Source organism: Moschus berezovskii, chromosome 21 (assembly GCF_049115385.1).
Source record: "Moschus berezovskii isolate FMDL1 chromosome 21, NW_MosBer_1.0, whole genome shotgun sequence".
Lineage (NCBI taxonomy): Eukaryota > Metazoa > Chordata > Mammalia > Artiodactyla > Moschidae > Moschus > Moschus berezovskii.
The window spans coordinates 11,542,619-11,557,219 of record NC_142480.1 but is presented as its reverse complement, the minus strand read 5'-3'; the positions used below and the strand labels follow the sequence as shown (position 1 = coordinate 11,557,219).

The window sequence follows — 14,601 nt, the reverse complement described above, 5'->3', positions numbered from 1 at the left end:
CGAGGGTTGTTGGAGGTTACTGAGCTGACCTGTTACTGAGTAACCCTGTCGAAGGTTATCTGACCACTGCTGACCCATAGCCCAAGAGGGGAAACTGAGGCCCAAAGACAGGGTGTGATGGGCCCAAGTCACCAGGGGAGGAGGTGACGAACAGGGATTTGAACCTGCCCAAAGCTACATCCGCTCCCACACCACCACGCCCCAGGCCCTCTGTGCCCAGCGTACGCAGAGGAGTCCAAGACTGTCCTAAATGAGCTGAATCAGGATGCATCGCTCACCAGGGGTTAGGACCCTGATGATGTTTTAGAAGATTATGTATTGATTGTTGCAAATTGCAGGCAGAAGCTTCCCTCAAAACAGGGGGAGAGAAATAGGGGGAGGGGGAGACAGGGAAGAAGAAAAAACAAGGGGGAAAAACCTCTTTCTTGTTGGAAAATATTCCATTTTCCAAGGAGAAGCACACACTCTGCACAGGCCCAAAGGCCCACCGTCTGAGGCGGGGCCATGAGCACCAGCTAAGAAAAGCATCCGTGAATGCCAAGTTTCCATTTTATATCTTTGGGTCCCATGCTATTGAGTCCCCAGGCCCCGTGGGTCACCTTCCGCTCAGCCTCCCAAGTGGAGAACATGTCTCTTACCTCCCATCCCTGTAGGGGCTGGTCCTGGCACAGGTAGCCTGCTCCCATGCCCCTCCTGGCCCACCCCCTCACTGATTCCCACAGCAGCGGCTCAGTGCATACAGGTCTGGCAGGGACGCAGGCCTCGAGACCCCTGCCCCGGTTTCTGCCCAGGGCTCAGGGAATGCCAGGCTTTGCTGTGTGCCAGAAGCCTGGGCTGGGGATGAGAAAGGGCCGGTCTCCCCGGAGTAGGTCTGAGCTTCTGATCACTGTTGCCCCAGCCCTCGCACACAGCTCAAGTATGGCCTTGCATGCTAAGTTCCTTCAGTCGTGTCCTACTCTTTGTGACCCTAAGGACTGTAGCCCACCAGGCTCCTCTGTCCACGGAGTTCTCCAGGCAGTGAGTGGGTTGCCACGCCCTTCTGCAGGGGATCTTCCCCACCCAGGGATCGAACCTGCGTCCCATGTCTCCTGCATTGGCGGGCAGGTTCTTTACCACTAGCGCCACCTGGGAAGCCCAAGTATGGCCTTGCCCAGCCCTATTCTGGGCACCCGGAGAACATGGAGTCTTTCTCATCTTGACCCCTGAGTGGTAGAATGTTCTGGAAGCTCTAACTCCAGGCTCCAGAAGAGAAAATCTCAGGTGGGGCAGGGGTGCCCTCCCAGAGCCCTCTCTCTCCTCACCCACATGCAGGGCTGGCTGGAAATCTTTTATTCGAGATCACTTCAAAATCAGCTAGGATCCTTCTCCTTTTTGTTTTGTTTGTTTGCTTGCTTTTGTTCCCCTGCCTTTTCTTCTCCTCCCTCTACTTTTTCTGTGTTTTCTACCCTTCTCTTCTGTCTCCTTTTCTTTAAAAAATTCAGGCAGGTTAGGAATCACCTGACTTCTGTATGGAAAATCCCACGAACAGAGGAGCCTGGTGGGCTCTAGAGTCCATACGGTCGCGAAGAGTCAGACATGACTGAGCATGAGCATGAGTTCTATATTACCATCGCCTCCCCACAACGTTTTCCTCGGCCACAAAGCTCTTAACAACTCATTTATACTCCCAAGCATTAATTGGTTCAAAAGAAGGTGCTGAGGATGAGAAGTAAAGATATAAACAAGTCCTGTGATAGCTGCCCGCTCCAGGCAGCCTGACCCTCTTCAGCTCGGCAGTGGAAGGACAGTGGGCGGGCCCAGGGATATTTTTGTGCCCCCTTCTGGGCAGACTCTTTTGGATCCAGCCTGTCCACATTGTACGGCACCTTATGATGGTTCATTGGTGCCAGGATGGGTCTGTTTACAGCAGTGCTGGTTCCCTGGGGGACCTCAGAGACCACGGCTTAGGCTTTGGGCACTGGAGGCCCATCAGCTAAGGGGTCTGAGATTTGAGTCCCGTCTCCAACACCTCCTAGCTCTTTGGCTTTAGATGAGACCCTTAACCTCTCGGGATCTCAGTTTCCACCCTTGGGAAATAAGAGTCACCATCCTTTCTAACTCATGATGCCTAGGAGTAGAGTCAGTGACGGGAACTACCACAAGTTCTGGGCAGTGCCTGGCTCACGGTGAATGCTCAGTGAAGGCTCACGGGTATTGAGTGCTCTTATTCATTGTCAGGTCATCAGGGGTGGATCACACGTGGTCCCCCCCCTAAGGAGGAGGAAGAGGGTGACGCCCTCCCCCACTACCAGGCCCTCGTGGGCTGGACTGTTTGTACAAGAATGGATGATGCAACCTGGAAGGCTGCCAGGTGGTGGCAGCCGCCAGTCCTGGAGGGGGCTGTGCTGTAAACAGGCCTGCCATCAGCTGTCGGGACCTGTCCAACTGTTGCAGAAGTGACTGGAGTCCGCCCCTGGCTGCCCCACTGCTCTCTGCCCCAGGCTTCCGACCGGGAGAGGTCAGGAGCTGTGGCTGGTGGGCTGGCCCCGCTGGCTCTGCCTGGGCGCCTGTGAACTCCCTCAGCCGCTGCCTCGTGCATAAGCTTTCCCTTTGTCGAGGCAAGCTCTTCTATCCTGTGCTGGGGGCTCAAATTCTGCCCTGACTCAGGCCTTAATGACTTTACCTAAGGGTCACTGCCTCCCTGCCTCCTCGTTCCCCTGGCTTTGCAAGGAGCTGCCTGAAGTCAGATCCTCCCCACTGCTCCTCTGCTCAAAAATGATCAGAACGTGTTTCATCCTCTTGCCTGGCCTGGAGAGAGCAGTATCTCCCACCCCTACCCCCATTCCTGACTTCCCCTTCCAACATCACCGCCACTTCTCACCTCCTGACCCTTTGCTATAACCACACAGCTCTCTCCACTATCTCCCCAGACCGTCCCCAGCTTGTCTGCCTTTGCCTGAGCTGATCCTCTAGCTGGAGGTCCCTGTCCCACTCACCCTCCCCACACCTGAGACATCTATCCATCTTTTCAAAGGCCAGCACCTCCTTCAATGTGTCCTCGTATTTATACACACACACACCTATTCTCATTCTTTATGTGGTATGTATCTTAGTTTTGTTTGCAGATTCTATTTCCTCTCCTAAACCCCAAGTTATTGCAAATACAGCTCATGGCATCCAAGGTTGCTGTCACCCCCCACATCCCCCCACACATAATCCTGCCCATACATAGATGTTCCAAAGACACTCCATAAATGGCACATGAAATTAATGCCCCCATGCATGAAAATATCTCTTCCCTCAACCTAAAAGCATTTCTGAAAGTCATTTGTTTGATACAGACATTGCCCAAGGCCTATAGAACCAACAATAGCATCATTGATAACTCCTTTTGCATTGCCATTTTTAGAAGTACACAGCAGAATGATATTCTGAGCAAGAATCCTCCGGAAGATTGGACAAGTACATGCAAACGGCTGATTCTCTGTGCCCCCAATCCAAAAGATAAAAGTCACCAGCCTGCTTTAATAACTCAAGAGAATAGGAGAAAGAGGGAGACACACAAACATACTTTGACTCTAAGAGGCTATGAATAGACAAGGCAGCGGTTAAGTCCCAGCCCGACAAGCAGTGTTTCTGCATAAGAAAGTTGAAAGCATGCATTACCTGTTAGGCTCTGAAACAAGGGTAAAATTCAGGGGTAAGAAAAAGGATTTTTCCTGAGAGTGTCTTAATTCAGAACATGCTCCCTGAGTTTGCCTTCAGCCCTGGCCCTGGGCTTCTGGCTGCTCTGCCAGGCAGTTCTGAAACGCTCTCCTTTGAAGCAGGGAGTTTATTTCGGGCCCATCGCATGACCAATGATGGCAAGCCAAACTATAAGATGTTATGAATCTCAGATTTCCTGTTTAAAGATTGCACCGAGGAAGCCGCGATCCTGGTTTCCTCCAGGCCGCGTCGATTAAGGACTTGACTTCGGAGAGCATCTCGGAGTTTTGGCTCTCCCGTGACGTCATCACTTTTGATCCCTGACATGGAGGCCATATATGGGTATGTTTCTGGAACTCCCCAGGAGGGAGCGAGAGAGGAGAGAGATGCAGAGAGTAAGAGACACAGAGCTGGGAGAGAAAGCTGCAAGCAAGAGCAAGGAAGGAAGTGTGGGAGAGAGGAGCTGGGAGAGAAGAGAGAGAAAAGAGGAAAAGTGGGAAGACAGGATGGAGAGAAGAGAGGAGGAAGGAGGGGAGGCGGGGAGGCGGGGAAGGAGGAGGGGAAGGAGGGAGGCTGAGAGCAGGCAGGCAGGCAGGGAGGAAGAAGGGCCGGACAAGAGGGAAGCGAGGATGTGCAGGTTCACTGCTGGGGCCTTTGCAGGTAGCAGGTGGCAGAGCCTGATGTTTGGGGGGCCCAGGGTGGGAATCCAGCTGCTGGAGTCTGTGGGGTGTGCAGGGGAACAAATGAAAGAATAAGCCTGTGGGCAAGCCCCGGGTGGGGACAGTGGAGCCCTTCCTCCAGGTCCAGGGAAGAAATTCTCTGCTTCTGGACTCGATGGAGTGGCCCAAAATGTTAGCCTCGGGGGGTCAAAGACAGCACACATACGGGCACACGCCCTGAGCATGCACGATGCCAGGCACCCACATGCCCACGTCTGCGTTCAGATCTCAGGTTCCAGAGTCAGGGAAGCTAGAAATGGCACTTGGTCCACTCCTCTAAATGGAAAATTATTTCCATTTCAGAGACCAGTTCCCCTTGCAGGATATTGGACTTGTGACCCCAGAGCGTGGCTCACTTTGCATATTCCATCTGGAAATTAATCTCGGGGAGTTCAGTGCGCTCTATAGTCAAGTCAGTGTTCTAGAGCCTGACCTGGGGCTAAGGACAGGAGGGCGTGATGAGTCCCAGACTGTCTCCCAGCTACCAGCGTCACCCCCGCTTGGGACAGTCCCCCCATGCCACTGTGGCTGATGACCTTGAAAGGTCAGTTCACACATAGCACCCCCAGGCCATATACCATGACAGGGATACAAGAGAGGAGGGGGCTGTCCAGGGCTCTTCACTGTTCGGGGATTTTTCTCGGCAGGAAGAAGTTCTAGCAGGTTCCATGGAGTGCGTCCTTGGAGACCTACTGCTTCCTTGGGATTCCTTGGGGCCCGATGCCACTGCTCTCTATGTCACAGGCCCCAGATCTGGCCTGCCTGGGAGGGCTGGGCTGTGGGCAGGGACAGGGCCCCTTCTCAGGTGGCCCTCTGTCTTGCCTCTCCTTCCTAGTCCAGACAAACCTCTTAGAGTCAAGAAAGCTGGAGAAACTTGGTCTCCAAATCCTGTTGCCTGTGCCTGCACTCAGCTTTTGAAAATTAAGAGCCCACATTGTGGATCAAGCATCACAGGGAACAGAAAATGCATCGAGGGTGGATAGCAATGGGAGGGGGCTGGCCAGACACATTTTGACTCATGTATGGCAGTGTCTCCTGGCTGCACTTACACAACTCTTGCAGCAAGTGCTAGCATTCCCCCCATTTCACAGATGAGAAAACTGAGGTTTAGAGAGACTGGGGAGTTTGTCCAGAATCTATAAGTGACGGTTTAGCAATTTGAACCTTGTCTGCCTGATACAAAAGCTGATGCTTTCAGCTGTAGGTCTATCTCCCTAAAATGAAAATGTTAGTCAATCAGTCATGTCCAGCTCTTTGTGATCCCATGGACTATAGCCTGCCAGGCTCCTCTGTCCATGGGATTCTCCAGGGAAACATACTGGAGTGGTTGCCATTCCCTTCTCCCAGGCAAATTCCCAACCCAGGGATTGAACCCGGGTCTCCCGCGTTGTTGTAGGCAGATTCTTTACCATCTGAGCCACCAGGGAAGACCTTATGCCCCAGGTAATGAGGAATCCAAATGTTGGAGCAGAGTCAAGGAGTGTCGCAGGGCTTTGACTGTAAATCGGTGAATATTTGCTATTCCCCTGGTCCTTCACTCATCCCACGTGGGAGGCTTGAGGCTATGGATAAAGGTCCACAGAGTCGGAGACACAGGTTGGCCTGTCTGTTCACATTACAGGTCAGTCAACTCCAAAATGAAGTTGGGCTAACTTGGTGACTCCCAAGCTAAACTGCAGAATAGAATCCTATTAAACTTAGCCATATCTGCCTCTACCCCAGAGATTCTAATTTAATTTATCTGAGACAAGGCCTGAACAGCACTGATTTTTAAAAACGTTTATTAAAGTGTAATATGCCCACAGAAAAGCAGACTTATCACAAGTATGCTGCTGATGCTGCTGCTGAGTCACTTCAGTCGTGTCCGACTCTGTGACCCCAATGACAGAAGCCCACCAGGCTCCCCCGTCCCTGGGATTCTCCAGGCAAGAACACTGGAGTGGGTTGTCATTTCCTTCTCCAATGCATGAAAGTGAAAAGTGAAAGTGAAGTCGCTCAGTCGTGTCTGACTCTTAGCGACCCCATAGACGGCAGCCCACCAGGCTCCTCCATCCACGGGATTCTCCAGGCAAGAGCACTGGAGTGGGGTGTCATTTCCTTCTCCTATCACAAGTATCAGTTCAGTTCAGTTCAGTTCAGTCACTCAGTCATGTCCGACTCTTTGCGACCCCATGAATCACAGCATGCCAGGCCTCCCTGTCCGTCACCAACTCCCGGAGTTCACTCAGACTCATGTCCATCGAGTCGGTGATGCCATCCAGCCATCTCATTCTCTGTCGTCCCCGTCTCCTTCTGCCCCCAATCCCTCCCAGCATCAGAGTCTTTTCCAGTGAGTCAACTCGTCACATGAGGTGGCCAAAGTATTGGAGTTTCAGCTTTAGCATCAGTCCTTCCAATGAACACCCAGGATTGATCTCCTCTAGAAAGGACTGGTTGGATCGCCTTGTAGTCCAAGGGACTCTCAAGAGTCTTCTCCAGCATCACAGTTCAAAAGCATCAATTCTTCGGTGCTCAGCTTTCTTCACAGTCCAACTCTCACATCCATCCATGACCACGGGAAAAACCATAGCCATCCCATCAATTCACAGGCACCCCAGCACCTCCATCAAAGAGAGAGTACTACTTGTCCATTTCAATGCAACCCTCTGCCACCTCCTGCCGAGGGTGGCTACTCTTCCTGATGGCTCGTGGCTCAGGTTGTCCTGAACGTCCTACGAGTGGAGTCACACCAGTGTCTTGCTCCACTGAACAGTGTAGCCTGAGGTCCGTCCCTATTGTTTCAGGTAGTCCCAGATTGCTCCTTCCCATTGCCGTGTGGTTTTCCATGCTCTGAATATATCTCAGTTGGTCCATTCTGCTGCTGTTGGTCCTTTGGGTGACACCCAGTTTGGGACTGTGGATAATATCCACCCAGTGGATATTGTAGCTGTGAACGTTTTAGAACATGTCTGTTGGTGAATATCCGTGCCCATTTCTGCCGGGCCAACACCTAAGACAGGAATCTCTAGGTCATAAAATCAGAATGTGTTCAGCTGCAGGAACATAGCCTGTTTTCCAAAGGCGTTGTACCAGCTCACCCTCCCACAGTCTGAGCAGGAGTTCTGGGTGCTCCATATCCTCACTGACACTTGGCATTTTCCACCTTTTCTCACATTATCCATTCTGATGGGCAATACTGTTAATTCACTGAGGTTTTCTTTTATGTGTCTCAGATTACAAATTACGCAAACCTCTGAAAAGTCTTGGCCCCAGGGATATTCGGAGCCTTTGTGCAAGGTCCTGTGGAACAGTCCTCCAGGGAAGGTTTTTATGGGGACAGAAAGCAGTCAATGGAGGGCACAGATGCAGAGGCAGAAACCAAACAACTGGTCAACCTGCAGGGCAATGGAAAGAAGGCCTGGCGGCCAAGAGAAAGCCCCAAGGCTCACAGATGGCACCAGAAGGGTTCTCTCCTGATCCTGCACAGAGCCTCCCCTCCCTCCCTCTCAAGTTCCTTACCCTGCTTCATTTATCTCCACAGCACTTATCACCCTCCCCCGGAGTTATGATGTATTTATTTGTCACTCGTTATTTATTGCCTGCCTGTCCCGTCTGGAATAATATTTCTGTTCACTGCTGCAGATCAGGGCTTACAATGATGCCTGGCTCATAGTGGGTGCTCATTAAATGACTGTTGCTATATGTGCTTACATGAAAGCCACACAGCTCCTGAGTGTAAACTGGGAAAGGTTTTGTCACGTCTGCCAGGTTCATCTTGGCTCATGGCTGCATAGACACTCACACTCACACACACACACACACACACACACACACACCCCCACCCACCCCAGACCTTTCAGGCTTCCCTCCGTGTTTATTTTAATCTGAATTTGATGAGTGAAGTTGGGGGGAGGGAGGCAATTCACAGAGCCCCAAGCCTAGCAAGGACCAGAGAGGGAGCCAGTCCCAGCGTGTTCTCTCAGGAAGGAGAGAAAGAGAGAAGAGGGAGAGGGAGAGGGTGCTGTGGACTGGGATGTGGGACTCAGTGCCGAGGCTTGGAACAGTCTGGACCCAGCCACAGCACATCACCAGCTAAAATAAGCACTGCTGAGGTCTTGGTGTGCTGGCCCCTAGCCCTGGCTGCCTCTTGATATCAGTTTATTTTGGTTTCAAGGGATGAAGAGGGACAGGAAAGAGTCAGATCCACACTCTGGGCAGAGTGCTGGGGTGGAGAGGACCGACGGCAGGGGTGGGGAGGGCAGACGAAGGCCCCGGGTCCTGGGAGGGAGGGAGCTGTGTCTCCAGAACGGAAGGAGGGGGGGAGGAGAAGGCAGAGAGGAGCCCCCGCCCCGCCTCCTCTCCTTATGGTGAGCACGGGGCCCTCTGGGCTGTGGCTAACTAGCAGTTCCTTTCCTCCAGCAATCGGGACCCTCCTCAACCTCCCAGCTCAGGGGGCCAAGGCAGACTCCTGGAGAGAAGACCGTTTCCCAATTTATAGAGAGCAGAGTGGGTCAGACAGTGAAGAATCCGCCTGCAATCCAGGAGACCCAGGTTTGACCCCTGAGTTGGGACAATCCCCTGGAGAAGGGGATGGCAACCGACTCCAGTATTCTCGCTTGGAGAATCCCATGAACAGGGGAGCCTGACAGTCCATGGGGTTGCAAAGTATCGGACACAATTGAGCAACCAACACTTTCACTTTTCTTTTCAGAGAGCAGAGTAAGGGCACGACCTCTCCCCTCAGATTGGAGAGCAGGGCAGGTCAGCCTCACACCCCTTCACACTCTAGATATGGAGGTGAACACCCCCAAGGATGAGGGGTCACCACCTAGCAGGACCTCTGGGGGCCGGAGAAGGGCTGCCCGATCCTGCCTTGTTCCCTTTAATAGCCCGTGGGCATGTCAGGGAGGAACAATAGGATCTTGTAAGGGTTTCCATCACAATGAGCAGACCCAAGACTCAGACTCCACGTGGGACACTGGGCTCTTTTCAGCCACCTGGAGCTTCCTGGAGCCATGACTGTCCATGACTGACCCTCAGACAAGAGTGGCCAGGACAGACCAGCAAGACAGCCAGCTTCATAACTCCCTGCTGTAAACCTCACTCGCCATTGTACAAGTGGCCAGCCCTCTTTGGCGGGCTGCACTGAGTTACCCTGCCCAGAGACACAGAGGAAGGGCGTCTACCTCAGCTCTCAGGCTTCAGCCTTTGGATACACAACCATCCGCAGCAGAAGCCCTGCAGCCCCAGGCCCATCCATCTGTGAGCTCTTTCTCCAGGGAGCATCTGGCTCTGGAGGATGTCCTAACAGAGGGTGGTCCTGGGCCTGGCAGGGACATGCTTGGTCAGCCCCGTGCAGACAGTATCTTCCTTGAGGAGACACCACTGGCGCAACCTGTTATCATCGTCCTGTCCTGTTTCCAGCACCAGCACTATTGCTGGTTAATCCCTGCTTGCTGTGGGACCTGCTCACAGCCTGGTACTTCGCTGAATCTCACTTTTATCTTCTGAGGCTAGGAGAGCACTGACTCTTCTCTCCCATGACTATTAGGGGATTAGACAAGATCCCAGGACTCAGACATCCCACCCCGGGCCCTGCGCTCAGGAGACGCTAATCCACAGGACTTCTTCCATCCCACCTGCCCCCTGCAGAGGGACTGTGTGTGCAGAGCGGGAGGGCATCTCCCATGGGCCAGGCAGGCTCAGGTGACCAGTGAGTGGGCCTTAGACGGATCCATCCTGGAAGCTGCTGGCCCCTGCGCTGGCCAGGCCGCTTGACCCCTTCCAGGGCTTGATTTCATCGTGTCTGAATCACCCTTGGGAGCTTGAGTGAGCTTTGTTAGCTGCTAGGAACAGCTTTTCTATGAATATAAACATGTTTCGAGTGGAGCTGGGAGCTCTCTTTTGTCCTTTGGCGAGAGGGAAGGCAACCCACCTCCCAACCAGGGCAAGCCTGCAGCCGGCTGGCCTTCCTGCCGGGGGGTGAGCCAGGCTGTGTCAAACAACGTGTTTACTGCCGGGTCCAGCCTCTCCTGGGCGGCCTGGTGCCATCCAGACAGGACTGAGGCCAGGCCACCGGGCTGTTCCCTCCGTCACGGCAGTGGAGCAGGAAGCGCGGGCGCCTCTTGTATTCGGTCCCTGGCCAGCCACTCTGGAGGTGCAGCTTGCGGGGACAAAGTGGCCGCTCCCCGACGCAGCTGCCGCAGTCTGGCGTCCGCAGGGCAGCTGGCCGTCCGACCTTTGCCTTATTCCTCAGGGAATGCTAAGTGGCCAGAGATGTGACATCGCAGAGGTGTCACCAGGGAGGCTCTGGGCTTGCTGTGATGAGAGGGGACCTGGATTCTGGGAGGGAGCCGGAGCTGACGACGAGGCAGGCAGTGGATCGGGTGTCCCAACATCCCGGGGTTGGGGAGGGATGCAGGCACCCCCACTGAGCAGCCCCTCCAGGGGTCCAGGCACCTGCATGGCAATCCGAGGGGGAGGCACACAAACCTGATGGAGGAACCGAGGCCCTCCAGGGATTCAGCTACCCCTGGTGACGGTGACGCCTCCGCCCACGCCACCTCTGTCCCACGGAGAACTGAAAGAGCAGCAGGAGAAGAAATGTCCGGAGCAGAAGATCCTTGGGGTTCATCTGCGCCAGCATCCTTTTTCTGAGAAAAGGGAATAGGAGGCTGCAGAGGGCGAGGCCTTGCAGAAACCACAGCTTCCAGAAATTCATTCTGCTTCTCCGCAGCTCCCTCCCAAGCTTATGGTGTGTTCATAGAGGTTGATAATCACATCATGCCCTGAGCACAAAAACCCAAGTTGCTGGGCAAATGGGCAGGAACCCCACCATGTCAGAGGGAGATGGCAAAAGGCGGGCTGGATGTCCCCTGGGCACATTTACAATGTTTACTACCTCCTGGAGGCTCCCAGAAATGCTTCAGGGCGGGGAGGTTGTGGTTTGCAACAGGCCACAAGCTCCAGTGAAGAGCTGGAGGCTTAAGCACAGGCAACTTGGGCGGCAATGTCGTGCTTCCTTGTTCCCACTGCAGGAGGTCAGGCAAGGGCCACTCTCAGCACAGAATCGCTTGCACGGTGACTGCCCCAGGTCCTTGCAGAGCCAAGTGGTTGAGAACCAAGACTCCGGAGTCATCTGCCATTTCCACAACTTTCTAGCTGTGTGATCTTGGAGAACTTACTGAATCTCTCTGAGCCTTGGCGTTCTGATCTATAAAGTGGGAGAAAAAATGATAGTGCTGATGCCTCACAGGAAAGCTGCAAAGATTAAAGTTTATATATTCTGGGCGCCCCCACCTTACCCTCGGTTTCACTTTTCATGGTTTCAGTTACCCTCGGTGAACCGCAGTCTGAAAATATTACATGGAAAATTCCAGAAATAGACAATTCATAAGGTTTGAATTTCAAGCTGTTCTGAGTAGCAAGATGAACTCTCACACCATCCTACTCTGTCTGCCTGGGACCTGAATCATCCCGTTGTCCATCACATCCTGGCGACGGTCACTTAGTGTCCATCACAGTTATCAGACTGACTGTTGAGGCATCCAGGTGCTTGCATTCACTAAGTAACCATTTTACTTAAAAATGAGCCCCAAACGCAGGCACACTGATGTTGGCAATTCGGATCTGCCAAAGAGAAGTTGTGAAGTGCTCCTTTTAAGTGAAAAGGTGAAAACACACAAATTAATAAGGAGAGAGAAAAAAATTGTACACTGAGGTTGCTAAGATCTAGGGTGAGAATAAATCTTCCGTGAAACTGTGATGAAGGATAAAGGAATTGCTGCTAGTTTTACTGTCAAACTTCAAATTGCAAAAGTTACAGCCACAGCGTGTGACAAGTACTTAGTTAAGTTGAAAAGGGCATTAAATTTGTACAATAGTTATTCTGAGAGAGAGAGAGAGAGGGACTTCACTCAGATATCTTTTATCACAAGTGGCTTAGCTGGTAAAGAATCCGCCTGCAATGCAGGAGATCCCGGTTTGATTCCTGGGTCGGACAGGTCCCCTGGAGAAGGGATAGGCTACCCACTCCAATATTCTGGCCTGGAGAATTCCATGAACTGTGTAGTCCGTGGGGTCACAAAGAGTCAGAAAAAACTGAACGACTTTTACTTCACTGCGTTGTTATGATTGGTTTTATTATTGCTTATTGTTGCTAATCTCTTACTGTTCCTAATTTATAAATCTAAACTTTATCATGGGAATGTATGTGGGCTTCCCAGGTGGCTCTAGTGGTAAACAACCCACCTGCCAATGCAGGAGACATGACACAAATTTGATCCCTGGGTCCGGAAGATCCCCTGGAGGAGGGTGTGGCAACCCACTGCAGTGTTCTTGCCTGGAGAATCCCATGGACAGAGGATCGAGGTGGGCTACAGTCCGTAACGTTGCACAGAGTTGAGCACAACTGGAGCAACTTAGCACGCACACACGCTTGTACGGGAAAAAGCAGTATATACAGGATTCAGTACTATCCATGGATTCAGGCGTCCACTGAGGGCCTTGGAATGTATCCTCCTTGGCTAAGAGGGAACTATTGTATATATTTGGTCACCTGATGTGAACAGCCAACTTATTGGAAAAGTTCCTGATGCTGTGGAAAGATTGAGGGCAGAAGGAGAAAAGGCATCAGAGGATGAGATGGCTAGATGGCATCACTGGTGCAATGGGCATGAACTTGGGCAAACTTTGGGAGCTGGTGAGGGATACGGAGGCCTGACATGCTGCATTCCACGGGGTCACAAAGAGTCGGACACGACTGGGCAACTGAACAACAACTGTATATATTCCTTAGGATAAAGTCTTACAAATGTTAGGCATTGTTATTAACTTAAACTTCCTGAGAGAGACAGAGGGACTGGTGGTTAGTTGAAAGCAGTGGTTCTTAACTGGGGACATTTCCCCCCAGGGAACAGTTGACAATTCCTGGAGACGTTTCTGGTAGCCACAAGTGAGGATGGTGGGGGCGCGACTGCATCTGGTGGTGAGAGGTCAGGGATGCTGCCAAACATCCTTCAGTGTTCAGGACAGCTTCCCCAGCATAGACTTAGGAGACCAAACGTGCACGGTGCAGTGGTGGAGAAGCCTGGCTGGAGGGACGGCGTGTGGGAGGAAGAGGATTGTGGGGGTAAGAAGAGGTCTGCTTGGAGTGACCAGGGCTCTCCCTGCTCCCTAAGGTTTGCTTTGGATTTCAGGAATAATTGCCATCAGGAGGGCCAGGTGTTTGGAGTTTAAATACCTTGAGACTATTATAGGGAAGGCTCATTGAACCGGTCTCATAAACTAGCCCTGAAGGTCACCAGCAGAGGCAAATGCAGCCATAGTTCAAGCAAAGCAGAAGCAACAGCCTCAGCGGCCCCCATGAAGCCTGGGGTTTGCCACTCAGCAAGAAAGGGGGGACTCAGCCCTGCGAGGACCAGGCATCCCTGCTGGTAGCCGGTGCATTCAGACACACACACACACACTGATGATGCTTAGATCATCTGGACACTACACATAACTTACCTTCTGCAGTGAAGAGCTGAATTTCATCCACCTGTTGTGAGGGCCATTGGCCAATGAACTGTTTAGTTGCATCAGTCACATCCAAATCTTTGCGACCCACGACTGTAGCCCACCAGGCTCCTCTGTCCATGGGATTTCCCAGGCAAAAATACTGGAGTGGATTGCCATTTCCTTCTCCAGGGGATTGAACCTGGGTCTCCTGCATTGCAGGCAAATTCTTTACTGCTGAGCCATCAGGGAAGCCCAAAAGTGCGTGTTGCTTCCCCACCGGGGGATCGAACCCCAGTCTCCCACGTGACGGGTGGTGATACTCACCACTGTACTAATGAGGACAGCAGCAAGTCTTACAAAAATACTAAATAACTGTCAATGTCGCTTTCTTCCTAAAAACATACACTGGACCTCCCTCTGTTTCTTGGTGCCCGCGTGCGTGTGTACGTGTCGGCTGAGAGGCAGCTAGCACTCTGAAAGGAGCTCAGGCCTAGCCACCAGGGTGCTGGTCTCGGCCCTTCTGGAAAGTTCTCTGTGACCTCCTGTAGACCTTTCCTCTCTCTGGAGCCCTGAGGAAAGAAGAACGGCGCTGCCCCATGAACTGGTAGGAACCCAGGCCCCTCCAGACTCCGGGAGCCTCTGAAACCAGAAGGAGCAGCCATAAGCGGCTGCACCCACGTCTCTTTGCTCTCCGAGAATAAAAATTCTAAGTCAGTTGGAA

General features: G+C 52.5%; 1 protein-coding gene across 3 annotated transcripts in view; it reads right to left on the bottom strand.

Annotated features, from left to right (window-relative positions):
- Positions 1-3,870, bottom strand: part of ASB2 (ankyrin repeat and SOCS box containing 2) — a 48,221-nt gene extending 44,351 nt beyond the window's left edge. For all 3 annotated transcript variants that reach the window (XM_055418430.2, XM_055418429.2, XM_055418428.2), the window contains exon 1: positions 3,646-3,870. The gene's annotated coding sequence lies outside the window, so the exon portion shown is untranslated. The remainder of the gene's footprint in view (positions 1-3,645) is intronic.
- Positions 3,871-14,601: the final 10,731 nt, after the last annotated feature.